The sequence below is a fragment of the Rattus rattus genome, chromosome 3 (genome assembly GCF_011064425.1).
Source record: "Rattus rattus isolate New Zealand chromosome 3, Rrattus_CSIRO_v1, whole genome shotgun sequence".
Taxonomy (NCBI): domain Eukaryota; kingdom Metazoa; phylum Chordata; class Mammalia; order Rodentia; family Muridae; genus Rattus; species Rattus rattus.
Window position 1 is genome coordinate 140,913,326 of NC_046156.1, and position 27,093 is coordinate 140,940,418.

Here is a 27,093-nt window from a genome sequence, read left to right on the forward strand (position 1 = left end):
ATCCTTGAAAGCCGTGGGGTTGGTCCAGATATCTTGGTCAGCACTGTAATTGCTGGCCCAGCAGTTTCTGGCACAGATCCTGAGGCTCATATCTAGATCAGGGACACGAGAGCCTCTGTAGACTCTCTGAGCCATGCTTTGGTCACTCCCTGCTGACCCTGCTGCCAGCTACTACTGGCAATTTCCTCATAAGAAAAGCAAATGGAGACTAGATTCAAATCAAGAGGGGAGGGCAATACAATTCAGGATTTGAGCTTCCAGGATTGTGTAAATCATGTCTGATGATACGTGGGTCCATTAGATAGTATCAAAATTTTATGAATCAGACTAAGTTTCTTTGCAAATTGTTATGCTTCACTCATGTGCCAGAACATTGTTTAAAATGGAAAGAAACAGACAAAGATAAATTAAGATATTCTAATCAGTCAAAAATATGATCTGAGGTAAAAGGAGAATAATGGTGGGAGTCAGTGGCAATAAATCCCTATGTGAAGAATTTTAAAAAATCAAAATATACAGGAAATTAAAGACAACATAAGTAAAAATATGTGTAGATTCAAAAGCTCCATTGTTATCAGGTATTGTAATATACATCTGTAATTTTTGGACTCAGAGACTGAAGTAGGAAAATTTGAGGTTGGTTTCAGTTACAGAGTAAGCTTTCAACCATACCACCACCACCACCAACAACAACGAAAACACACCTTATGGGGAGAGGTAGAAGAAAATGAAAAATACTTAATACATGATTTAATCACATTACAGTTTAGAGAAGACCTATGGAAGCTTTTCCAACGTGAATTTGAAGAAAGAATTTTGGTGTTTTTGTTTTTTTGTTTTTTTAAGTTAAGGAAGTGGAGAGATGGTTCTTTGAGAGGATGCAGTTTTAGACCCAACAACTCATGTCCAGCAAGTGACAATTACCTATAACTCCAACTTTTAGGGTATACAACATATATATGGACAATGATGCATATACACACACACACACACACACACACACACACACACACACACACACACAAGAAAAAGATACAGAGATAGAGATCAGGACAGAAAGAGATAGAGAAACAAAGAGATATGAAAAGAGAACAAAAAATAATCCTTAAAACACTTTTTTAAACAAATCAATAAAAGAAATAAGTACTATAAAGTGACAGACTCTCCAAAGTCAAAGTCATAGTTGCTTCGGAAGAAGAAACAAAACTATTATAATCAATATTTAAACAACCATGGATTCTTGCATATGCCTAAACAGTGTAAAACAGAGTCATTCACATTCAATATAAAGTAGACCTCCCCTATAGTTTTCTCACAATCCACATTTTTGCAGAATTTTCACATATGTAATTAATTGTTTGTATAATTACTGCCTATTTTGTACAATGAACAATCAACTAATGTTGACAGGGAAGAGAGCCATCTCCACTGCAGTGGACAATGACACCATAGCTTCAGCTTCAGCTTGCCAACCTTATGGTTTTATAGGACGGCCTTTTATAATTAAACTCTAAGAAGTAAAAGTTCCTGAATGTAATACTACTGACCCTTCTGCTTTTGTGTTCAGCTAAATATGTTTGAGGAAAACCTAGGAAAGAGTTTAAGCCCTTCCCCCTCCAGCATCACTCCAAATGAAACTTGAGGAACATATCCAGGGAGCAAAGGTCCAGGCCCATATAGGTGTACTGTGCAGATCCTTCTATTATGGGTTCTATGTGTCTGGGATGGAACATTCTTTTCTTGGAGAATTTCATAGTAATACTGTATTTAGTTTACTTCTCCAGTCCTTTCTTCTGCCAACTCTTTCCTAACTCTGCACCAACTCCTTCCCAAAGTTATGGCCTTCTGTTCTTTTATTATTATTGCTATATACTTTTAAACACAGCCCATAGCTGTTCATTTAGGCATACAGTCTTATAAGAGTTCCTCTGTCCCCTGTGGTGGCATGTAAATTGGTACTGGCATTTCTTGGGCTTTTCTAGGTGACACTATTGTTCAGATTTCAAGGTTCAGCTTCCTTTTCCTGTCTAGAAGGCTTGTCTGCCAGCAGACATCATGGTTCTCTAGCTTATAAAATATTTCACCTGTCAACCCTGTTCATCAATTTTCAATGTTGCAGGAATAGGAGTTGTGTTATAGATGTATCTATTTGGGCTGGCATCCTTTTAACAAGTTTTGGTTCCACATAGTAGGTCTCTCCTATAAAAGGATGCTTCTTTGATGAGACTTGAGAGAGAACCTTATACTTTTCATGGGTATAAGGATATGTATGCATTTAGAATGTCGTGAGAAATTATATTGGTTTTAGGAAGGGATAGTAATAGATACTCCTCAACAGTCCTTGGCCATATCATTCATGGATTGGGCCATTGTAATATGTCCAAGTGAGCTTACAATTAAGGAATATTTTGCCCACAATATTGGCTTCAGTAGAAACAGAACACCATTTCTTAAGTACAGAGAAAGAAAAAAATATGTTGAAAAAAACATACTAATAAAAGTACCTTTGGTTCATAGTTACCTATGTGAGAGAGTTTAATAAAGTGTTCTATCTTTGTGTGTGTGTGTGTGTGTGTGTGTGTGTGTGTGAGAGAGAGAGAGAGGGAGAGACACACACACACACACACACACACACACACACACACACACACACACACACACTAACTGGACCTGATTCTCATGCTTTTAATTTTAGCATTTTAGAGGCAGAGGCAGGAAGACTGAAAGTTCAAAGCCAACTTTAATTACATGGTGACAGAGTAAGTTGTGTTTGGTTAAAAAAAATAATAGTATAAGGAAAAAGAAAAGCCAAAACCCTAGGACAAACAGAGCTGTAATTGTAATACTGGATTGTGACAATGTGACAGTACATGAAATGTTTGTTCAATCAACTCAGTTACACACCCACATTCATTGAGGAAATTTAATTTTCAGTGATAAATTCACATGATAGCAGATACCACATTCTAATTCTTGTCCTATAAGTTATGGGAAAGGGAGAAAAGTTGTGTACTAGAAAGGAATGGGGAAGCATGGAAGACAGGAGAAATGAAGGGAAGAAAGGAGAAAGGGCACAAGCAAAGGAAGAGGGGATGAAAGGTAGGGAATGGAGAGAAAGAATGGAAGAAAAAAGAAAAAGTGAAAAGGAACATTTATATCTTGGATAATATAAATACCTTGAAACAGCAAAAGCTACAAATTCACCAAGTAAAAATAAATTCAGTAAGATGTGTGCAAAGTGTTAGGAGAAAAAGGTTATTTCTGAAATTTACAGAACAAATCAGGACTGATCACTAGGCAAACACCTTACCAGCAACATTCTGGCTCTATCCCCAGTACCCTCCCACTCCATTGCTGTGTTAAAATAGAAATCAGTAAAAAAAAAAAAAAAAAAAAAAAAAAAAAGAGAAAGAGAGAGTGAAAAAAAGAAAAAGTTTTCTCCTCACATAGCTTTCTGGGAATGAAAACTTGTACAATTCTGACAGCCCTCTTAGAAGCCTGAGGGTTACATATGAATTATCATGTGGGGACTTGAGGTGTTCACAGAGAATGTGGGCCAGCAAGGTGGGCATTGTTTCCTTCCCTTGAAACTGCACTGATTAGCTTCTTTCAATGACTTCTATGTAAAATCATGTTGCCTCCACTTTTCCTCTACAACCTTTTTTCACCATCTTCCTAATTCCCATGAGCACACATCCTCCAATTTGCTGTTGTACCTTGGAATTGCAGATGTTTAAAACACCTTCATTTTGAAAACAAATCCAAATACTTATTACATAAATTGCTCTACTGCAAAATATAGTGGTGTGCCTCAGTTGTTGAATGCATAAATGCATAATTCCTCCCCCTACAACTCCATTCTTTCACACATTCTTCCATAGTAATACAAATGCAGCAGAATATATATTGTTTTGAAATGATAACAATTATTCATGAGGGAATATAAAATGAGAAAACCAGAAAAGGGTGGTGAATCCTTTGGGACTAGAATTAGAGATGGTTGTGAGCCTCCATGTGAGTGCTGGGAAGCCAACCTGGTTCCTATTGAGGAACAATGCTCTTAACTGCTGAACAATCTCTCCAGTCACTAAAATATATATTTGATAATCATATGGTTTTAATTTTAAAAACTAACAACTACAAATAAACATCATGCCTTCTCAGGATTTATAAGGCAGATTTTCGAGTCTATGCATGATAGAATACATGTGCTATTTCTCGTGAGCACTGTTAGTCTGATTCCACTAGCAATTCTTTTCTTTGCTCTCTACTGACAAAGACATGGTTGGTCATGCAATAGCTTCAAGTTATTGGCTAAATCCTGCTGGTAAGTACTCCCAAATGCATATTGTAGAGGTCAATAAAGGACATTCATATCTCTATATTTAAATCCTATTTGTCAGATACTTGGGTATGTAGAATTGTGAAATTTTATCAAGCTATATGCTTATGCTTTTCTGTATCTATATTATACTCAATAAAGAGTTTTAAATATTAACCTATTGTGAGACTATATCTTAGAGCAATATTTCTAGCAACTGGAAGCAGCACGTGTGAAACATCTTCTATTAATGTTTTCCTATTTTTGTCTGTATCATTACAGGCAAAGTCTGCAGGAATGTTTCTTAATCCTCACTATTACTCACTAGTGAGGTCTATACTATAGTAAAATAGATCATTTAGTATATCCCTAAAAATATTTTACATATATGGCTGGGGAAAGAAGAAATTATTTAAATGATCCAAACTATTTTCAGAAGAATTCTATGAGCCTCAGTTTTTGGATTTCCTGATTCTATACTTATATTTATATATTTATATTATATATGTACATATCTTGGAAAAAGAGTAGGGAAGAGAAATACATAGTTATACATAGTGGCTTGAGGACATGACAATCCCTTTATTGTATCTACAGGGAGCTCTAATTCAGAAGAACTCTTTTGGTGGCAAAGGCTTTGTTTTTTAATGCCATCAAAGTTATCAAATTCTAGGAGAAATATTTGAGTCATACACACATAGTATAATTCTGCTTTGCATTAACATGTGAAACAAAATTCAACCCAAATTTGTTTGATATATGATGAAAAACATCAAATTGTATCAATGATTGTCAACAAGGAGAAAATTTTGACTGCCAACTATAACCAAGGGGACACTAGGCAATACAGAGATACTATGACAGTATCCTACTGCCCATGATGATTTTCATGAATACATATAACTTCTTATAGAAGTTAGAGGCTAATATCTGGTGTTTTCCTTAACTGCTCTGTTTTCATGCAGTACCCTCATTGATATGGATCTTGGTGATAAGAACAGACTGACAGGCCAGTGAGCTTTGGGTTCTTCCTATTTCTGACTTCATTAGAGACATGATCCCCCCGCCACACACACACACACACACCTTTTATGTTGTGCTCAGATCTGAATTCAGGTCTCAAACATTCAAGGCCACACTTATTGACAAAACTATCTCTTAGCCCCTACAGTAGACTTGATACAAAAGTTTACATTTAAAATAGGTTTCTTGTGTTTTCCTGTATTCATAGATCTCTGAAATCACTGTAGCTGACCAAGTAATGTACAATAAGATTCAAAAGAACACTATCAAGTAAAATGATATCAAGGTAGTTTTACAGGTCAAGACTATAAATTATATCTGATCAGAGCTTGCAACTGATTCAAACTTCTGGGATGAGCTTGATCTTTTAGAACATTCAAATGTAAGTAATAAACTTCTCTAAGCAATCTTTTGTGGAGCAATCACTGCTATCATTTTCCTTTTTTAAATTTTTTATTGGTTATTTTATTTATTTACATTTCAAATGTTATTCCCTGTTCTGGTTTCTCCTCTGACAACCCTCTCTCCCATACTTCCCTCCCCACTGCTTCTATGAGGGTGCTCCCACACACACCCATCCACTCTCACCTCACCTCCCTAGCATCCCCCTATGCTGGGGCATTGAGCCTTCACAGGACCAAAGACTTACCCTCTTACTGATGCCAAATAAGGCTATGTTCTGCTACATATGCAGCTGGAGCCATGGGTTCCTCCATGTGAATTCTATGGTTGGTGGTTAATGATTACAGTGAACATCAATCATTCAACCACTCACTCCTATCATTTATACCTAGTGTATGTAATCATTAATATTAAATCCTGTCCATACTTTTAAAGCCTTTTTTCTTTAATTTTTTCTTTCTATGCATATGCATACTTGAGTTTATAGGCACCATGTGTGTGCAGGAACTCAAGGGACCCAGCAAAGGACAATGGATCTCCTGGAACTAGAATGACAAGCAGCTGTGAGCTACTGTGTGAGTGCTGGAACTGAATCCAAGGGTCCTCTCTCCAGAATCTATGAGTAATTTTAAATATACTTTACTTGTGCTGCATTTTAAAATATCTACTTCCTTTAGTATTAGTTATTAAATTAATATTGTCATACTAGTATGACATTGCTATGTCACAAAGTACTACACTGTTCACTTTTAATATAATTTTAATTTTAAATCTTCTTCCTTGCATTGCTGGCAACAAAACATAGGATCCTAGGCACTCAATGAAACTTCTCTACCACTTGGCTATGTACCAGCCCCCACTGACACTCTTATTAACTAGAGAATCTTAAATATTTTTTTCAACAGGCTTTTTTTATTCTGTTAATCCTCAAAAATTTTTTCTTCTATATAATAATTTTACTTTCTATTTTTTAACATTTTATTGGATTTTTAAAAAATTTTATTTCTAATGTTATGCCCTTTCCCAGTTTCTCATCCATACACCTCCTATCTCATTCCCCCTCCCCCTTCTTCTATGAGGGTGATCCCCCACCTACCCCCTTCCCACCTCCTCCCTGCCCTGACATTCCTCTACACTTGGAGGTCCAACCTTGGCAGGACCAAGGGCTTCTCCTCCCATTGGTCCCCACAAGGCCAAACTCTGCAATATATACAACAGGAACCATGGGTCTGTCCATGTGTACTCTTTGGATGTTGGTTTAGTTCCTGGGATCTCTCCTTGGAATCATAGATTACAATATACATCCATATACAAATACCTGTTGTTCTTGTGGGGTTGCAAACTCCTTCAGCTTCTTCAGTCCTTTCTCTAACTCCTCCAATGGGGACCCCGTGCTCAGTTCAATAGTTGGCTGTGAGTATTTGCCTCTGTATTTGTTGGTTTTACTTAAAAATATCTACACATAAGGCTGGTCATGATGTTTCCAAGCCAGGAAGCTGAGATATGAGAAGCAGGAGTTATAGGCTAGCCAGGATTTCATGGCTAAAGCCCATCTCAAAATCTAAAACTAAAAACAAAATAAAATCATTCCAATCTCAGTTTTTAAAAAGCAAACCTTGTGTTATTTTTCAATTCAAATTTAAAATAAGTAATACGTCTCAGGGATAGAGCAGTGACTTAGAAAATGTGAGGCCCAGAGTTTGACCCCCTAGTTTTGAACATAAAGCATTTCCCCCCTTTCCCACACTACTCTCCAGTGACAGAACACAGAACTAGAGAATATAACCAATATGAACAATTATATAAACAGACAAATTTGTATATGGGTGTATATTATAATCTATGATTCCTAATATATGAATAAATATTATATATCCTATACAGTCAAATAAACATCTATATACAGTATATGTTCACACCTCAAATAAAATTGTAGTGCTCAACATCAGATCACAATTGTCACCCTCCATTAACACGGAAAGATATACAACACATTTTAGGTACTACATAAAAGCTTTTTATTTTCTTTCCACCAGCAACAACAGTCTCATTTCCCTGGTTTGAACCTAAGTTTGGGGACTCTCTCTCTCTCTTTTAATTTTACCACAACAATTACATAATTCTCACAAAATAATTCCCACAGGTGATTTCTTAGTATTATAAGAGAAAGAAAACTTAGAATAGAAGGGAATGAGGTGTAAGCAGCACATTCAGAAAATATTTTCGAGTTGTAATGAAGTGCACTGACACAGTTCAAACAGCAGCTTTATTAGGCAGTGACTGAGAAAGGAGGTCAAAGGGAATATTGTGGCAATCAAGACACATGCTTCCTTGTAGGAATGAGAAGAAATGAGAATGAGGTAGCTTGTTAATTATTTCCTCTGATTAGGTTACCTATTTCTCCCCATGCATATTTAAATATTAATCAGAGATTCACTTTAGTGCAGTATTATTGGAAAGGATGAAATGAGGGAAGAGTTCAAGTACAAGATAAACAAGCACCTGGGCAAGTGGAGCTCCTGCTTGGGAGATCCACTTATGAAGCCTTTCAAACAGGGAGACCACTTGGTTTGTATTATCTTTAAAGGTGAATTTATGATTTTATCAAATTAGTTTTGTTGGATGAACTTTCAAACCCAGATATTTAAACATTTAGTTCATTACTTTTGTGACTTTCTTACATGAGGACTGTATTTGCCATTTCTACCACACACCCTCCCCCATTTCAATCTCACCAGTCTCACTTCACTCCCTCTCACCTGCATCACCCCCCTCCCCTTATTTATTACACAAACCCAGATTCTAAAAACATCTTTGAGGTTTGGGGGCTACAATTATTTATTTTCTGGGCTATGCTTTGTTCTATACTAGAAGATTGGTATGCAGCAGTAAGGGAAAAAATCTACCATTCTCTCCATATCTACAATATTATATATATGGAAATATTTATATAATCTTCTTAAAACCACATTCAGAATTGCTTAAATGTAAAACACATATTTTCACAAAGGAAAAATAATCACTAAACTATCCAATTTTAAGACTTTAGTTTTTGTCTCCAAGTAAGTTCTTTGGGACAGGCTTGCCCAATAAAAATTTAATTAAAATGTGCTTTGTTATTTATTACAAACAGAGTGTCAAGGGTCATTCCACTTCAATCACTGAGGGGTAAGCAAAGTTAATTATTCGGAGCTTGTGTTTGTGCAAAGCACCTAAACCCTTACTAGACAGTTAAACGCATCCATCACCCACTTTCTCAACACCAGCAACAAAATCTCAAGCTTTACTTAAAATGTGGGAAGAGTTACCAAATCAATACACTTGTGCCCCAGTGTTCGGTAGCATTATTTAGCTGCCATGTGGCTGTTACCTATCAGTTCCTAAAGTCAGAGGAGGGAAACTGAAACTTTAAAAGCTAAAAATTAAATCAACTGTTCTCAACATTTTGCTATAGCTTTGTTTTCATTTCTAGTGAATGAGTGAGATTTCAAAAGCGCTAGCGTTGAGTTCTTCATATTTTTAATCCTCCTAACAGTCATTTTTTGTTGGAAAATACTGAAGGATGAAGTAGGAAGACTCTAAGGGATAAGAGACAACAGACATAAGCAGACTCATTTGCATATTCTAAAGGTGTGCCAGGGCGTTGAGCACAAAGGAATCAGAAAGGACAGACAGGAGCTTAGAGACAACTCCAAGTAGCATTTTAGTTTAGGGTTGAGGAAACAAAGAGGCAGGAGGACCTGTCAAAAGTCCACCACTAAGTTAGCAGAACTCATCTTACAAATCAGTAACCACTCAAATATTTTGCTCCCTGGCTTCAAAACCTGAAACACATTCACAAAAATGTCGACAACGGAAAGTGAAAAACCTCTTGTAACTCAAATAAACCTGTCACAATTTTTTCAGAAAGGAAATTTCTTAGTAATAGTAAAAAAAATGAATGTTAAGACGAATATAATCCAGATTTTGGTTAAAAAAAAATCTCAAGAATCATCTATATTACTAGTTAGAACTAAAATGTCCCCACCATACATTATAGAATCATGAAGACAAGATAAAGATTAAGCTAGTTTCATATAAAAATTACTGTAAGACCCAAGGGTTGCTTAGCAGTAAGAAATAATTTGTTGTAAAAATATCAAACCCATAAAACACAAATCAACATAAAAATTATTTTAGGTCATCAAGGTAATCTGACGATGTGTATGTGATTAAAAGTGAGCATTGCTAAGCTTATCTAAATGTTATATAAATGCTAGAACTCATTTTTATTTTTTGTTTCCTTTGCCTCTGGTCTCCTGGGTGTTCAACAACAGGACAGGGAGACCAAAGTCAATGAATATGGATGGCCAAAGAGGAGAGGCAATATTTTTTCCTTGACCCTTATGCCCATGCACAAGGTAGGTTCCAGAGGATGGTGAGGTGCCTTTAAAGGCTCTTTCTACTCTGGTAAATCACCCATCCACATGATCAAAGACCCTGTGAAGACTTCAGGCACAGGACTGGACTCAGTGAAGAATCTACAAAAAGAGCACCATTAAGGAAGAAAATGTCCCCATTGTTTCTAAGTAATGTCACATGATCAGGAAGTCCTTGACCTAGGCCAATAGATGGCACAACCGATAAAAGAAAAACCTCAAGAGGTCAAGGAACTTATCCTACCTCCTTAAAAGTATCCCTAAAGAGCTTTGGACTGACCTCAACAGGAAAATAGTTTTAACTGCTGACATGCATGATCTCAAACACTCCACAGAAAAAAACCCACAGGAGAATAGTGATAAAGTAAAATGACTTAGACTAGACTTAAAAGAGGCCTGAGCACTTGGCCTTCTATCACAGAAACTACTCAAAGAACATTAGTGGACATATAGGATTTAGGAATACTGACACATTGAGAAGGTTCTAACATACCCATAGCATCTTGACCAATAGCCATAAAATATTCTGATTCTGGGTCTCAGTTGCTTTTCGAAACCTATCTTCCATCCATTACAAAGTCTTATTAAGTTACAAACTGCTTTCAAACTCCAGAATATTTGTAGGTAAATAAACCTGCATAGATTAAAAGCTCCTTTCCTCAAGTGTTCCAGGTGAGATATGAGAATTCTACCCAGAGCTGGAACCAGATGAAAACCTGGGTTTCTTTCCAAATGCAACCCCAAAGACAAAACTTCATAGTACATCTACGGGCCATGATTAAAAGTGCTACATTTAGACATATTCTCTTGACAACTTAAGAATAGTGAGTGACTGGGGTTAATCACACTTCTGACAAGATGAATCTATCTGCTTGTAAATGTGGATCTAATTCTATTCATCGTCTCTCCTATTAAGGATGATTGAAAAAATCCCTATCAGTGTTTAACGCATAATATTTATTCTCAAGACCAAACTATACTACCTCTATTTTTAGTCCAATTTTCAGAACCTACTCCTTACTCGAATGGCCTTAAGACCCATATCCATGATATCACAGGACAATTGGAACATATTAATATGCCATGTTTAAACATGCCTTCTACCAGTTTTTCAAGATATTACTAAGGACAAGCTTTGGCTATTTCCATGGTAGGAAAGCCAAGGTAATAGTGTAATTGCACCATCACTCTTATGCCCCCATTCCCTTGTGACCCATAGAACATGCAAGTTCATTCTAATCTTTTAATCCAATGTATAATTTTTCAGCAATTGGGACTTTGTGGTCCAAGACTGGTGTTATACCAATAATGGTAATTACTGCGTTGACCAACCAGGTTGATTTAATTAGGAGAAAAATACCATCACTGCACATGAGACCTATACATAACTAGACAACAAAGATTTCCTCAATTCAGGAAGCCCCCTTGGTTCCCTCATACCAAGCTTCAGATATATCTTTTATTTCCCCCTGCTTAATATTTACTTCACCTGAGTTCTTCTGAGGAATCGTTACCTCTCAGTGATCTTATAGGATGGGCATATGAATCTACCTTTCCATCAGGCCTGTTTCCAAGTAGCATAATCTGTCTTTAGGTTTCTAGTGTAAAGATTACCATCAACACAGAGGAATCCATCACTTGGAACACAGGACCCTGCAGTTTCTGTGCATATCACTCCTATCATAATAAGGGCAAGAGTGAATTAACTTTGGCTGCAATCCACAGTCTCCTAGAATAGGTTTATTCATCATATAGTGTATAAACCCTACAAATACATAACCACTTTGGTTTCCTTCAATACTGGGGCCATATGAGCCAAAAACACCTCCCTTGAATCACCACCTAGAGGCATATTAGACAATCAGCTTGAAATTACCACTTAGAAAAGCAAATTGTAGTCATTGGGTGGGGTGGCACATACATATAATCCAAGCACTCTGAAGATAAAGGCAAGAGTTTTCTGTGAGTTTCAGGCTAGTCATAGATAGTGAGTACTAGGTTAACTAGGACTGTACTGTTAACCTTGTCTCAAAGAAAAATCTGTAAAAATTATTTGTTGTGCTAAATGTGGGCCACACTCCTTAGTTAGCAAGGATTGCATCTATAGGTGTACACAGAAGGAAGTAGATCCAGAAGAATGACATCTGTCCTTCCTAATAAGATTAAACAGTCCATATTCCTTGGATTGTGGTATAGAAGATACTAGGTAGAAAGAAAATGAAAAGGTCATTTGACTCTCAGTGCTCCTTGAGAAATTCGAATATCAATGTCTGCATCCTTTGTCACAATGTCCTGGTCAGTGGTAAATAATATTCTTTGTAATTTCCACATTGGAAGACTGTTATGTTGGGTATCTCCTTTGGAACATATGAAATCAGTGCGTTTACACCCTCTGTTGCCCTTTATAAATGGTTTGGTTCCTGGTAGATAATAAATACGCTTTTGATAGACAACAGGTTTTCTCCTTATTTAGAAATTATAAGAGATGTGCCTTAAATGGGAAACTCAGTTGTACTGTCTTACTTCTTAGATTGTAAGCAAAATCCTAAAAGTGGAATAAATGAAACACAGAGAACATGATGAGAAAATGGATAGACTAACTTCTTAATGAGAAGTGCACTTATGTGTGCCAGGTCCTTTCTCCAAGTATGAGAGTCTACTTATATTCTAACTTCTAACTCAGAAATCAGAGCTGTCTTCCACCTCTTTCCTATTCCTCTTGCCAGCACCTGCCAAGATCTCCAATTTTCTTTCCTCTTACCAAAGACCATTCTCCACAGCCTTTCTGGATCTGTTCTCAAAAGACTTTGTTGATGAAAAAAAGCATTTTGTGATCTATGATGATGGATCTTTTTAAATTAGCTTTTGTAATTCCATAAATCACAGTACAAAATACCCAGGTTGCTTATAAGCAAAAAACATTATTTTAATTGGTAATAAAAACAAGACCATAGCAAACTAATTACCACTAACAGAAGAACATAAATGCATAACTTAGATGGAAGTTACATAACAAAATGCAACACTGGAGAATATTCAGTTTGAAGTAATCAAACATGATAATTTCAAAATATAACATAATGCCATGAAAACTCACTCATTTTTAAATAATGTCATATGTGGTTATCATAGCCTGTGATAATTAAAATAACTTATAGTGATGATGGCAATGTAATTGGCCATTCTTGAAATTGTGGGTGTGGGCAAGGCATATATGTTCATGTGTAATGAGCTGTTAAGACAGTTACAACTTTTGGCATAGTAATCCCAATTCTAAGGTTGACTCTTCCTTAAGATTTAATATCTATAACTGTTCTTGGTATTTTAAAGGCAGAAATACTGTTTATAGAACAAAGGTTAAGGTTGTATTTTTGCTTTCTTTCCTGGTCATGCCCAGAATTTTATTGTTTTTTTAGGATTATTTAAGTCATTTATATGCATATATTCAGAAAACAATCTACAGTCATTCCTAGGCCCTTAGATGACACATTATTTCCTGTTTACTGACTATAAAGTATTTCTCATCCTTACCAAAGACTTATAGTTGTTACCATGCCATCCGTCATAGGAGACCTTCTCCCTCAATATTATTTCTGTAGCTGACTCCAATTATCTTTCTCCTACTAAAAAACAAAACAAAACAAAACAGAACAAAAATTCCTTAACTAGAGAAAGAGAGAGAGAGAGAGAGAGAGAGAGGAGAGAGAGAGAGAGAGAGAGAGAGAGAGAGAGAGAGAGAGAGAGAGAGAGAGAGAGGAGAGAGAGAGAGAGGAGGAAGGAGAGGGAAAGGAGAGGAGAGAGAGAGTGTATGTTTGTGTGTGTTTTATAGAAACAGCACTGATTCAGCTCTAACGTAGGAGAAACCTCAACCTTAGGTAAAGGCTTAGAAAGTAACAGATTAGTCACAGTGCAAAGGTTATCACATACTTGTTTTCAGGAAAACAGGGACAGGAAATTTTCACTGGGACATTCAGTCACCACTAGAATATCTTGACAGTGTCTTTCATAGAACTCTGAGAGCATCATATATTTAATTATATTAAGTGCTTGTATGCCATTAATAGTATAAATAATGTTAGTGATTAAATAACTACCCTATGCCAAGCCTTATGCTATCTAACAAGTTCTTTGGATTTTCAGCATTTGCATATCCGAAGGTCAATATTACTTTTTATCTTTATTTTACAAAAATGAAAGTAAGATTTAGAAAGTTCAGGTGATTGCCCAAGGACTAATAGACAAGAAAACCAAACTCAAATACAGATATCTAATGTCAAAGTCTCTTGGCTAACATTTCTCTTTGACACAGAAACTCTTTTAAAATACTTAGGAAACACAGCTAAGACACTATGCTGTCTTTTCTAGTAGCACTGCTTTGAAAAGCTTCACTTTTTCTCAGTTGCTGTGCTTCTGTCCAGAGAATGTCTGTACGTGTAAAAACTATATATATATAGTTGTTGTTGTTGTTGTTGTTTGAATAAGCAGGTTCCTAATAGCCTCAAGTGTATGAAATCTTTGCCCACAGGAAGTGAACTATTAGGAGATATGGCCTTGCTGGAGTGGGTGTGGCTTTGTTAGAGGAAATGTGTCATTGTGCAAGCAAGCTGGAGGATTCTTATGTTCAAGCTGTATCTTGTGTGGCACACAGTCTCCTTCTGCTGCCTGTAGATCAAGATGCAGAACTCTCAGTTCCTTCTCCAGCACCATGTCTGCCTGCACATTGTCATGCTTCCCACCACAATGATAGTGGGCTAAACCTCTGAAACTGTAACATGATTACGTTTATAAGAGCTGTAATCGTCATGGTGTCTCTTCACAGCAGTAGAAACCCTAATAAAGGGATATGTGCTTTGTACTCTGTATGATATATTATGTATATATGTGCTTTGTAATGGCTTCAATCTGCATATTCAGTTTGAATATATATTAATAAATATTTATATATTATTGAACAGTGAACTTTTTTTAAGTTCTTTGAATAGACAATTAGATTACCTCCAGGATTTTGCTATTGCATATGAAATCATTAATAGCATACAAATATCTTTGCTGACAATTTTGAATGTGAGAGGTAGAACTCTGGAGTAATAAGATATTGAATTCATATTTATTTTTACACAAATTGTTTTAAAGTGATTTACAAATAAAAATATACACATTAGTAAGTAATAAGATATCTCATGGAATACTAGTTCTTCACAATCACAACAAAAAAGGCAGTATAATGAGATCCTTCTTTTGATATATAATTTGAAAATGGCATCTCTTGAATTTATGAATTTTCTCGGCTTTCCTCAAGTCCTTGAAAGCATAGAAGTTTATAATCTTGTTAGTATAATTCATATTTTTCTTTTGTTGGTGTCCTTTGAATGTTTCATCTAAGGATCACTCTCTTCACTCAGGTCATAGAGATTTAAAGCTATGTTTTCTATGTTCAGCATGCTAGTTCCAGCTGCAGCACTTCCATCGTTGATCATTTTGAATTATTTTTACATGGTTTCAGGCAGAGACTTAGCTGCAAATTTTGATTGGCATTTTCTAGTTATCCTAACACAGATTTTGGAAGAGGCTTTATTTTTTATATCTCTTTAACTAATCAGAATTAATTAACTATAAATGATTGGGGTCCAGTCATTCCCATTTATCTATGTCTCTATTATTATATTAGTATTGTACACCTAAAAATTCATTATTAATACATAAAATGCAAATTATTTTTACATTGGCTTTGAATCCCACAACTCTTGAATATATTTATCAGCTGTCATTTTTTGTTTTATTTTTAAATATTATAAACGTGATATATTATTATCTATAATTATTTCATTCTTTGTCAACTATATTTTCTTTTCTTTCTTGTATGCATTCTCTAGGACTTCCAGAAAAAATGTTAAATAGCCTTTACAAATTTAGGATCTCTATATATTTTCAATTTTAAGAAATGCTTCCAGACTTCAGTTTAATTTTTTATAGATGTTTCTAATTTGGTTGCAATCTATGTCTAGTTGATAGTTTTTTGTTTTTTTATTATTATTAACTTGAATATTTCTTATATAAATGATTGGGGTTATTCCTTTTCCGGTTTCCGGTAAACATCCCCCCCCTCCCCCCTCCCCTTTTTTATGGGTGTTCCCCTTCCCATCCTCCCCCCCTTGTTGCCCCCTGAACAATCTAGTTCACTGGGGGTTCAGTCTTAGCAGGACCCAGGGCTTCCCCTTCCATTGTATGCTAAATATTCATTGCTAATACATAAAGAGTCCAGGGTCATCCATGTATAGTCTTTGGGTAGTGGCTTAGTCCCTGGAAGCTCTGGTTGGTTGGCATTGCTGTACATATGGGGTCTCGAGCTCCTTCAAGCTCTTCCAGTTCTTTCTCTGATTCCTTCAACAGGGGTCCTGTTCTCAGTTCAGTGGTTTCCTGCTGGCATATGCCTCAGTATTTGCTGTATTCTGGCTGTGTCTCTCAGGAGCGATCTGCATTCACATTTTGATTTTTGAGTTTCATTTGTTCTATCTAGGGTAATTCAAGCATTTTTAAATATTATCAAACTTTCTGTGATTGGGTTATCACTCAGGATATATTTTCCATTCCAACCATTTGCCTATTTCATTCATTGTTTTTGATAGCTATATTCCATTGTGTAGATGTACCACATTTTCTGTATCCATTCCTCTGTTGAAGGGCATCTGGGTTCTTTCCAGCTTCTGGCTATTAAAATAAGGCTGCGATTAAATAGAGCCTTTGTCTTTTTTATATGTTGGGGCATCTTTTGGGTATATGCCCAGGAGAGGTATAGCTGGATCCTCAGGCAGTTCAATGTCCAATTTTCTGATATTTCCAGAATGGTTGTACCAGTCTGCAATCCCAAACAATGGAGGAGTGTTCTTTTTCTCCACATCCTCGCCAGCATTTGCTGTCACCTGAGTTTTTGATCTTAGCCATTCTCACTGGTGTGATTCTCAATTGTTTTGATTTGCATTTCCCTTATGACTATTGTTTTTCTTTAATTTCTCGCCATTCGGCTGAATTCTTTGTTTATCTGAACCCCATTTTTTAATAGGTTATTTGTCTCCCTGTGTCTAACTTCTTGAGTTCTTTGTATATTTTGGATATAAGCCCTCTATCTGTTGTTTGGTAAAGATCTTTTCCCAATCTCTTGGTTGCCGTTTTGTCCTAACCACAGTGTCCTTTGCCTTACAGAAGCTTTGCAGTTTTATGAGATCCCATTTGTCGATTCTTGATCTTAGTTTGTTTTGTTCAGGAAATTTTTCCAGTGCCCATGTGTTCCAAATGCTTCCCTAGTTTTTCTTCTATTAGTTTGAGTGTATCTGGTTTGGAGGTCCTTTATCCACTTGTACTTAAGCTTTGTACAGGGTGATAAGCAGATAGTGTTTTTAATACAAAAATGTATTATGTTTTCCCAACACGTATGTGTGTCTAGATTTATTCTTCAGTATATTTTGCTTTTTTAATGATTCATCTGTGAGTAAAAAGTCCTACCTGGTTATGGTACATATTTTCCTTTGGTCTGTTGGATTTTTCATTGTTGTGCTTGTTTTGATACAGTGACTCACAATTTAGCCTTGCCTCTTCTGGAGTTTAGTATGCGGACCAGGCTAGCCTCAAACTCAAAGAAGAGATCCTGTCTCTGGCTCCAGAGTGCTAGGATTAAAAGCATTTGCCACTACACCCAACCATAATCCTTGTTCATGCTTAATAATGTTTGATTTAATATTGTTTGGGTATGAACTTTGATCTATGTTTGTAAGGGCAATGGTCTATGGTTGTATTTATTTCTGATATCATGGCTTAGTTTGAGGACCAGATAGATGCAACACAGAATAGTTAAGGTACACCCTTTCTCTCAATGTTCCAGAGATTTCATTCATCTTTAAAATGTTTCCTATGAGTCAACAGTAATTGTAGAACCCAAGCTTTTCATGATGAAAAATTTCTAGTTACTAGTTGAATAATTTTACTTATTACATTTCTATTCTGATATACAGACTCTTGTTGAGAACTTTTTGATATTGTGTGCCTCGAATTTCCTAAGTATGCTCGGAATAATTTTAATACAGTAGTTTTAACATAAACTAATAAAGAGTTGACATAAAGAGATATTTAAAAGTGAACAGAGAAAACTCAGGAGGGGAATTATGCTCACAAAAACAGCAATTATGATGAAATATGTTATGTTGTAAATTGACAGTACTTTTTCTCTTTAGTAGCTGTACAACAACATTAACACTTTGTTAGTGAGGCATTTATCACTATTATTACTGTGATTTATATCTGTGTTAATTTCCCCACTGTTAAAGTCCTTGCCTACTGAGTATTATGTCAATCAGTTGCCACTTCTGGCCACAAATAACCAGTGTGATTTCCTTGGCTTAGTGAACTTAGATGACGTTTTGATGCCTAACATGTTTTTCTAATCCTTAAAGAATGGAGATCTAGTTTAAAACATCATTTCAGCAACCATGCTTTTCTTTCAACAGAAGAACGGATAATGATAGTTTGGTATATATGCAAAAAAGAATTTTTTCTGATCATAAAGAAGAGTAAATATGTTACTTGCAAAAAAATTGGATATAACTGATGATAATATTAAGAAAGTTAATACCAGCTGAGAAAAACAAATATCACATATTTTCTTTCTTATGTAGGATTTACATTATAGATGGATGATATAAATTTGTTTATTTGTGTGTGTGTGTGTGTGTGTGTGTGTGTGTGTGTGTGTGTGTGTGTGTGTGTGTGTGTGTATCATACATGGACAGATGACGTGAAAATAGAAGCAAGGTCGCTAAGAGAATAGAGAGGACTAACATGGAAATGGAGGCACAAGAAAGGAGAGAGCAGCATGGGATGGGGAGATGTTCTCAAAATATATCATATAGCAGCAATTTAATAAAATAACTGATATTCAAGAATTTAGAGATATTTAGCTAGGAGAGGAATGTAACTTCAAGTTAAGAGACTTACCTAGCATAGACATGCCTAAGTTTCTATCTTGAGTATTATACACTTGAGTGTACATGCACGCATGCACACACACACACGCTTACACACATATGCACACACATACACATGCATACGCACAAATATACATAGATACACATACATACACACAAACCTATGCATATATGCACACACACAAACTTATACATACACACATATAACACTCAAACTCACACACGCACACAATCTCAAACACACAAATATGAAAACATATATATGTGCAGACTCATATGCATAAGAGAAGCTATTAAAATATAGACTGATTAAAATTTAAATTATTATTGAAGAGGTAATAGATCTTAGATACGAATTTTAGTGTTATATCCTTTCTCTTATGGATGTTCCACAGGTCTTTAAATGATTATCAAAAATACAGCTTTACTGATATATAGTCCACATGATCCAAAGATTTTGTTGAAAAGAATGGGATATGTAGTTGTAAATTAATGGGACAGAAACATAATGAAATAATGATAGTTTTTCATTTTCAACAGGGCAGTGGTTATAATTACTGTAGTGCCTCTATGTGCTATGTGCTAAATAGCTATGTGCTAAATTTTAAGTGGAAAATTGAAAATGTACTGATTCTTCTACACTTTACAATTTCAAAACTGTTCAGGACAAAACTGTTAAATAACAGAATTTCAGAAGCTTGTACACACAGCTAATTCTGCAGATGGTGGTAACGTTGGCCCTATTACTTAAAAGCACACTGTTTCATAATTTATACCTATCTTCAGGAATTGCATTTCAAAATGATAGTGGTTTTCGAAATGCAGGCATACTTCAACTGTCTCGAAGGCAACCCCAGGCAAACAAACACACCACTGTTCTGATTCCCAAAATGGGGGTATGAGGAGATCAGTAAGGAGGCACTATTTGACCATTTAATAGTAAAAATTTAAAAGTATGATGTGTGACTTGGATCTCAAAGACCAAATGGAATAACCAAAGCATTCATTCTGCTCAGACTGAGTGTTCTTTTCTCTTCCATAATCATCACCATTTTCTGACTGCACATTCTATTCACTGATGAGATAAATAACTTAGCATTGGAATAAACTGCTTCTCAGGGAAGTGCACCAAAAGACTAAGTCATCTCCTTAGACCTCAAAGCGTTACTTGGCATACAACTGGCAGGTCATAATCCAAATCAATTTAAATTTCAATGACTTTCTTTTCAAAAACATATTTATTATTAAATTGAAATACATTTTTTTCATTATTTTGCATTTCAATATGTGTTCATTTATGCATATGCTTAGCTGGGAGAATCATATAAGACTGAGTGTTTTAAAGATGACTTTTCACAAGTATCCACTCAAAAAAGGAAAAGTGAGCACTTATATTCAAAGCAGTAATCTAGGTAATAATTTCAAGGGTTAATAAAGCAAGCACCTGCATTTGATGTTTCCAATGTTTCCAAGTGCACAATGGTTCATAGTGTTTTGTTTGGTTTGGATTGGCTTGGCATTTTTTTTTTAAAACACACATAGCCTTTAGCATATTTTACATATAAAAGAAATTAAATTTGTAGACCTTTTGAATATTGGTAGTGAACAAAACTCCTTAGCACACTCATATTAATTGGTGTAGATACTAAAGTCTCTTTGCAGAATCTCTCAGCTCTGGACCAAAATCAGAGCTCCAGCTGATTATTTCATAGATTTCTCCATATTGGTTCCTTCCATTTTGCTGTTATTTAGAGTCAATGTCCTCCTATTTAAAGATCTTCTTTTCCTTTTATTGTTTAAAGCTCTTAATTAAATTTTCTATTTGTTTGGAGTTTCAGTGCACATGTCACAGCACAGACACATGGGTGGGAAGACAAGCTGTGGGCAACAGTGCTCATTCTCCACCTCCTATGTCCAAAGTACTTATGTCAGGTCCTCATTAGCATCTGAGTCAATTCACCAACTCTCTTACATACATCATAAGACGTACCCTTCCTTTGTTTTCTTTTAACATTTGCATTTATAATTACATCCAGACATATGAAAAGATGTGAGAAAAAAGCAAAGTACAAAAGGACTCTAGGGGTTGGGGATTTAGCTTAGTGGTAGAGCGCTTGCCTAGCAAGCACAGGGCTGGGTTCGGTCCTCAGCTCCGGAAAAAAAAAAAGGACAAAATAACAAAAGGACTCTAGATAAAATTTGAGAAATATTAACTAATATAGAATATCTAGTAACTGACTCCACCCATGGTATTTTAGTTTTATTTTTTAAATGTCCTTTTAATATTTACTCTATAGTAATACATAATAATACAAATATTGATTTCTTTTATTCTTTTAGGAAAGGAAAAACTATTATACAGCAGTGAATAAATTAGTCTATGTTAGTGGTGGAAAGAACATTATCCCATAAATATGGCATACATCGTCCCATTATTTAGAAATCTAACCACAAATGAAATCTTTTTATTTACCATTTAAACTTTTTAAGATAAACAATTCCTTAAAATGTACTAAACCAAGCAAAATTAATATAAATATTTTACATATTTTGTAGTCTGCTAAATTCTCTGTAATTGGCTAAATAATTATATCATTTCTAAGAAGATTCTTCTACACAGTTAAAACTCTTCTTCCGGTTTTCTGACTTCAGCAATCACTTACGAGCTAAATATCAGCATTACTCTATTAGTTAATGTTTCTTTTTATTTTTAAATTTTATTTTTTCTTGGATATTTTATGTATTTAATTTTTATATGTTATCCCCTTTTTCACCCTCTCCCATGCCCCTCCTGACTACCCCTGATTCTATGAGGGTGCTCCCATTCCTACCCACCCACTCCAACCTCAATGCCCTGGCATTAGCCTATACTGGGGAAATCAGCCTTCACAGGACCAAGGGCTTTTCCTCCTATTAATGCTGAACAATGCTGTCCTCTGCTACATATGCAGCTGGAGCCATGATTTCCTCCATGTTGTACTCATGGTTGGTGGTGTAGTCCCTGACAGCTCTGATGGGGACTGTTTGGGTGATATTGTTGTTCTTCCATTGAGGTTGCAAAGATCCTTATATTTTTTTTTCTCTAACTCTTCCATTGGGGTTCTCTTTTTAGCTGCAAACATCCTATCTTTGACAGAGTCTCTCTGGAGACACCCATATCTGACACTTATCAACAAGCAGTTTTTTGTTGAAAAAACAAACAAACAAACAAAAAGGAGCCTCATTATTTAAAATCAGACATACTTACAATGAAAGCCACTGTGAAAAAGCAATTGGATTCACCCAACTCATTTGCTATTTATTGCCTTAGATGGAATTAAGGTTATATCTGAACTCAAACATTAGGTACAAGGCCTTGAACAACTTAATGTGTTTCACCACAAATTGGCATCAGCAATAGTGACTGGGTTTGGTGGCTACATATGGAACGGATCCCCAAATGGGGTAATCCCTGGATGATCTTTTCTGCATTCCGTGCTCCATTCTTTGTCCCAGGAGTATTTTGTTCTCCCTTCTAAAAAGGAATGAAGCATTCACATTTTGATCTTTCTTCTTCTTGAGCTTCATATGATCTGTGATTTTTTTTAAGGCAGTCTAAGCTTTAAGGCTAATATCTACTTATCAGTGAGTACATACAACGTGTGTTCTTTTGTGACTGCATTACCTCACTCAGGATGATATTATCCATTTGCCTATGAATTTCATGATATCATTGTTTTTGAAAGCTGAGTAGTACTCCATTGTGTAAATGTACCATATTTTCTGTATCCATTACTATATTGAAGGGAATCTGGGTTCTTTCAGGCTTCTGGCCATTATAAATAAGGCTGCTATGAACATAGTGGAGCATGTGTCATTATTATATGTTGAAGCATTTTTTGGGTATATGCCCAGGAGTGGTATAACTGATTCTCAGGTAGTACATGTTGAATTTTCTGAGGAACAAGAATGATTTCTGGAGTGGTTGTACCAGCTTGCAATCCCACCAACAATGGAGGAGTGTGCCTTTTCTTCAGATTCTTGCCAGCATCTATTGTCACCAGAGTTTTTGATCTTAGCTGTTCTGACTGGTGTGAGGTGGAATCTCTCGGTATTGTTTGATTTGCATTTACCAGATGACTAAGGATGTTTAACATTTCTTTAGGTGCTTCTCAGCCATTTAGAATTCCTCAGTTGAGAATTCTTTACTTAACTCTGTACCCCATTTTTCATAGGACTATTTTATTTTCTGGACTCTAACTTCTTGAGGTCTTTGTATATATTAGATACTAGCCCTCTAATTGATGTATGGTTGGTAAAGACATTTTCTAATCTATTGGTTGCTGTTTTGTCATATTGACAGTGTCCTTTGCCTTACAGAAGCTTTGAAATTTTATGACATCTCATTTGTCAATTCTTGATCTTAGAGCATAAGCCATTGGCATTCTGTTCAGGAAATTTTCCCCTGTGCCTATGGGTTTGAAGCTCTTCCCCAATTTCTCTTCCAACAGTTTCAGTGTATCTGGTTTTATGTGGATGTCTTTGATCTACTCTGACTTGAGCATTGTAGAAGCAGATAATAATGGGTCGATCTGCATTCTTTCACACACTGATCTCCACTTGAACCAGCGCCATTTGTTGAAAATGCTGTCTTTTACTTCCCATAGGATAGTATGAGCTCTATCGCTTCTCGGCCTTTTGGCTAAGATCAAGTGTAGGATAGTATGAGCTCCTTTTGTCAAAGATCAAATGACCATAGGTGTTTGGGTTCATTTCTGGGTCATCAATTCTATTCCATTGATATACCTGCCTGTCTCTGTACCAATACAATGCAGTTTTCATCACAATTGTTGTGTAAGAAAACTTGAGATCAGGGATGGTGATTCCCCCAGAAATTCTTTTCTTGTTGACAATAGTTTTCTTCACTATCCTGTTTTTTTCTTTTGTGCTTGTCCAAATGAATTTGCAAACTGCTGTTTCTAATTCTATGGGGAATTCTAATGGAAGTTTAATGGGGATTGCATGGAATCTGTAGATTGCTTTCAGCAAGATGGGCATTTTTACTATATTAATCCTGCCAATCCATGAGCATGGGAGATCTTTCCATTTTTTGAGGTTTTCTTTGATTTCATTCTTTAGAGACTTAAAGTTCTTGTCATATAGATCATCACTTGCTTAGTTAGAGTCACTCCAAGGTATTTTATATTATTTGCGGCTATTGTGAAGGGTGTCATTTCCCTAAGTCTTTCTCAGCCTGTTTATCCTTTGAGTACAGGAAGGGTACTTATATTTTTGAGTTGATTTTATATCCAGCCACTTTGCTGAAGTTGTTTATCAGCTGTAGAAGTTCTCTCATAGAATTTTGGGAGTCACTTAACTATACTATCATATCATCTGCAAATAGTGATCTCTTGACTTCTTCCTTTTAAATTTGTATCCCTTTCACCACTTTTTGTTGTCTAATTGCTCTGGGTAGGACTTTGAGTACTATGTTTACTGGGTAGGGAGAGAGTTGGCAGCCTTTCCTAGCCCCTGATTTAAATGGAATTAGTTTATGTTTTTCTCCATTTAGTTTGAAGTTGGCTACAGGTTTGCTATATATTGCGTTTACTATGTTTAGATATGGGCCTTGAATTCCTGACTGTATCATGAAGGCGTACTGAATTTTGTCAAATGCTTTCTCAGCCTCTAATGAAATGATCATGTGTTTTTTTCCCTTGAGTTTGTTTATATAGTGGATTATGTTGTTGGATTTCCATATATTGAACCATCCTTGTATGACTGATATGAAGCCTATTTGATCATGGTGGATGATTGTTTTGATGTGTTCTTGAATTGTTTGTGAGAATTTTATTGAATATTTTTTCATCAATATTCATAAGGAAAATTGGTCTCAAGATCTCTTTCTTTGTAGGATCTTTGTGTGGTTTAGGTATAAGTGTAATTGTGGCTTCAAAGAATGAATTGGGTAGTTTTCCTTCTGTTTCTATTCTGTGGAATATTTTGAAGAATATTGGTTTTCAGTCTTCTCTGAAAGTCTGATAGAATTCTGTACTAAAACCTCTAGTCCTGGACTTTGGTTGGAAGACTTAATGATTGCTTCTATTTTTTTAGTGGGCATGGAAATGTTTAGATGGTTTATCAGATCCTGATTTAACTTTGTTCCCTTGTATCTGTCTAAAAATTTGTACATTTCATCCAGATTTTCCAGTTTTGTGAGTATAGGCTTTTACAGTAGGAGCTGATAGTTTTTTTAATTTTCTTAGTTTCTGTTATTATATCTCCCTTTTCATTTCTGATTTTGTTAAGTTGGATACTGTCTCTGTGCCTGCTGCTTAGTCTGGCTAAATATTTATCTGTCTTCTTGATTTTCTCAAAGAACCAGCTCCTGGTTTTGTTTATTATTTGTATAGTTCTTGTTCCTTCTACTTGGTTGATTTTAGCTCCAAGTTTGATTGTTTCCTGCTGTCTACTCCTCTTGGGTGAATTTGCTTCTTTTGGTTCTAGACTTTTCAGGTGTGCTGTCAAGCTGTTAGTTTATTGTCTCTCCAAATTTTTTGGAAGCACTCAGAGCTATGAGTTCTTAGCAAGGCTTTCATTATAATCCCACAGGTTGGGTATGTTGTGCCTTCATTTCAATAAAATTCTAAAATGTCTTCAATTTCTTTATTTCTTCCTTGACCAAGTCGTCATTGAGTAGAGCATTGTTCAGCTTCCATGTATATGTGTGCTTTCCAGTTTTTTTGTTTTGTTTTGTTTTGGTTTGGTTTGGTTTGGTTTGGTTTTTGGCTTTTTTTTGTTTTGTTTTGTTTGTTTGCTTGTTTGTTTTTGGATTTTTTTGGTGTTATTGAAAACTAGTCTTAGTCGATAGTCTGATAGGATGTATGGGATTATTTCAATATGCTTATATCTTTTGAGGCCTCTTTTGTGACCAATTATATAGTCAATTTTTGAGCAATACCCTGAGGTGTTGAGATGAAGGTATATTCTTCTGTTTTAGAATGAAATTTTCTATAGATGTCTGTTGAATCCATTTGGTCTACAACTTCTGTTAGTTTCACTGTGTCTTTGTTTAGTTTTGATTTCAATGATCTGTCCAGTCATGAGATGTGCGTTGAAGTCTCCGACTATTATTGTGTGTGGTGCAATGTATGCTTTAAAATTTAGGAAAGATCCTTTTATGTATGTTGGTATGCTTGCACTTGGAGCATAGATGTTCAAAATTGAGAGTTCATCTTGGTAGATTTTTCCTTTGATGAATATAAGTTGTCCTTCTGTATCTTTTTTGATAAATTTTGGTTGAAAGTTCATTTTGTTTTATATTAGAACTCCAGCTTATTTCTTGTGACCATTTGCTTGAGAAATGTTTTCTCTTGTTAGTGTCTGTTTTTGTCACTCAGGTGCATTTCCTGTATGCAGCAAAATACTGGGTCCTGTTTATATATCCAGTCTGTTAGTCTATGTCTTTTTATTAGGAAATTGAGTCCATTGATGTTAAGAGATATTAATTAATAGTGATTGTTTCTTGTTATTTTTGTTGTTAGAGGTGGAATTATGTTTGTGTGGCTCACTTCTTCTGGGTTTGTTGCAAGAAGATTAATTTCTTGCTTTATCTATGGTGTAGTTTCCCTTCTTGTATTGGAGTTTTCCATCTAGTATCCTTTAGAGGGTTGGATTTGTGGAATGATGTTGAGTAAATTTGGTTTTGTCATAGAATATCTTGGTTTCTCCATTAATGGTAATTGAGAGATTTGCTGCATGTAGTAGCCGTGGCTGGCATTTGTATTCTCTTAGGGTCTGTATGACATCTGTCCAGGATTGTCTAGCTTTCACGGTCTCTTGAGAATTCTGACTGGTGTAATTCTTATAGGTCTTACATGACCACTTTCCTGCACTGATTTTAATATTCTGTCTTTGTTTTGTGCATTTGGTATTTTGACTATTATGTGACAGGAGGAATTTATTTTCTGCTCAT

General features: G+C 35.6%; 1 protein-coding gene across 2 annotated transcripts in view; it reads right to left on the reverse strand.

Annotated features, from left to right (window-relative positions):
* Nucleotides 1-27,093, reverse strand: part of Hnf4g (hepatocyte nuclear factor 4 gamma) — a 140,262-nt gene that overhangs the window by 37,799 nt on the left and 75,370 nt on the right. The window contains exon 1 of one of the 2 annotated variants that reach the window (XM_032898624.1): nt 13,696-13,714. The exons of the other annotated variant lie outside the window; for it this stretch is intronic. The gene's annotated coding sequence lies outside the window, so the exon portion shown is untranslated. Of the gene's footprint in view, nt 1-13,695; nt 13,715-27,093 lie in introns of those variants that run through there. 2 annotated transcript variants of the gene reach the window in all.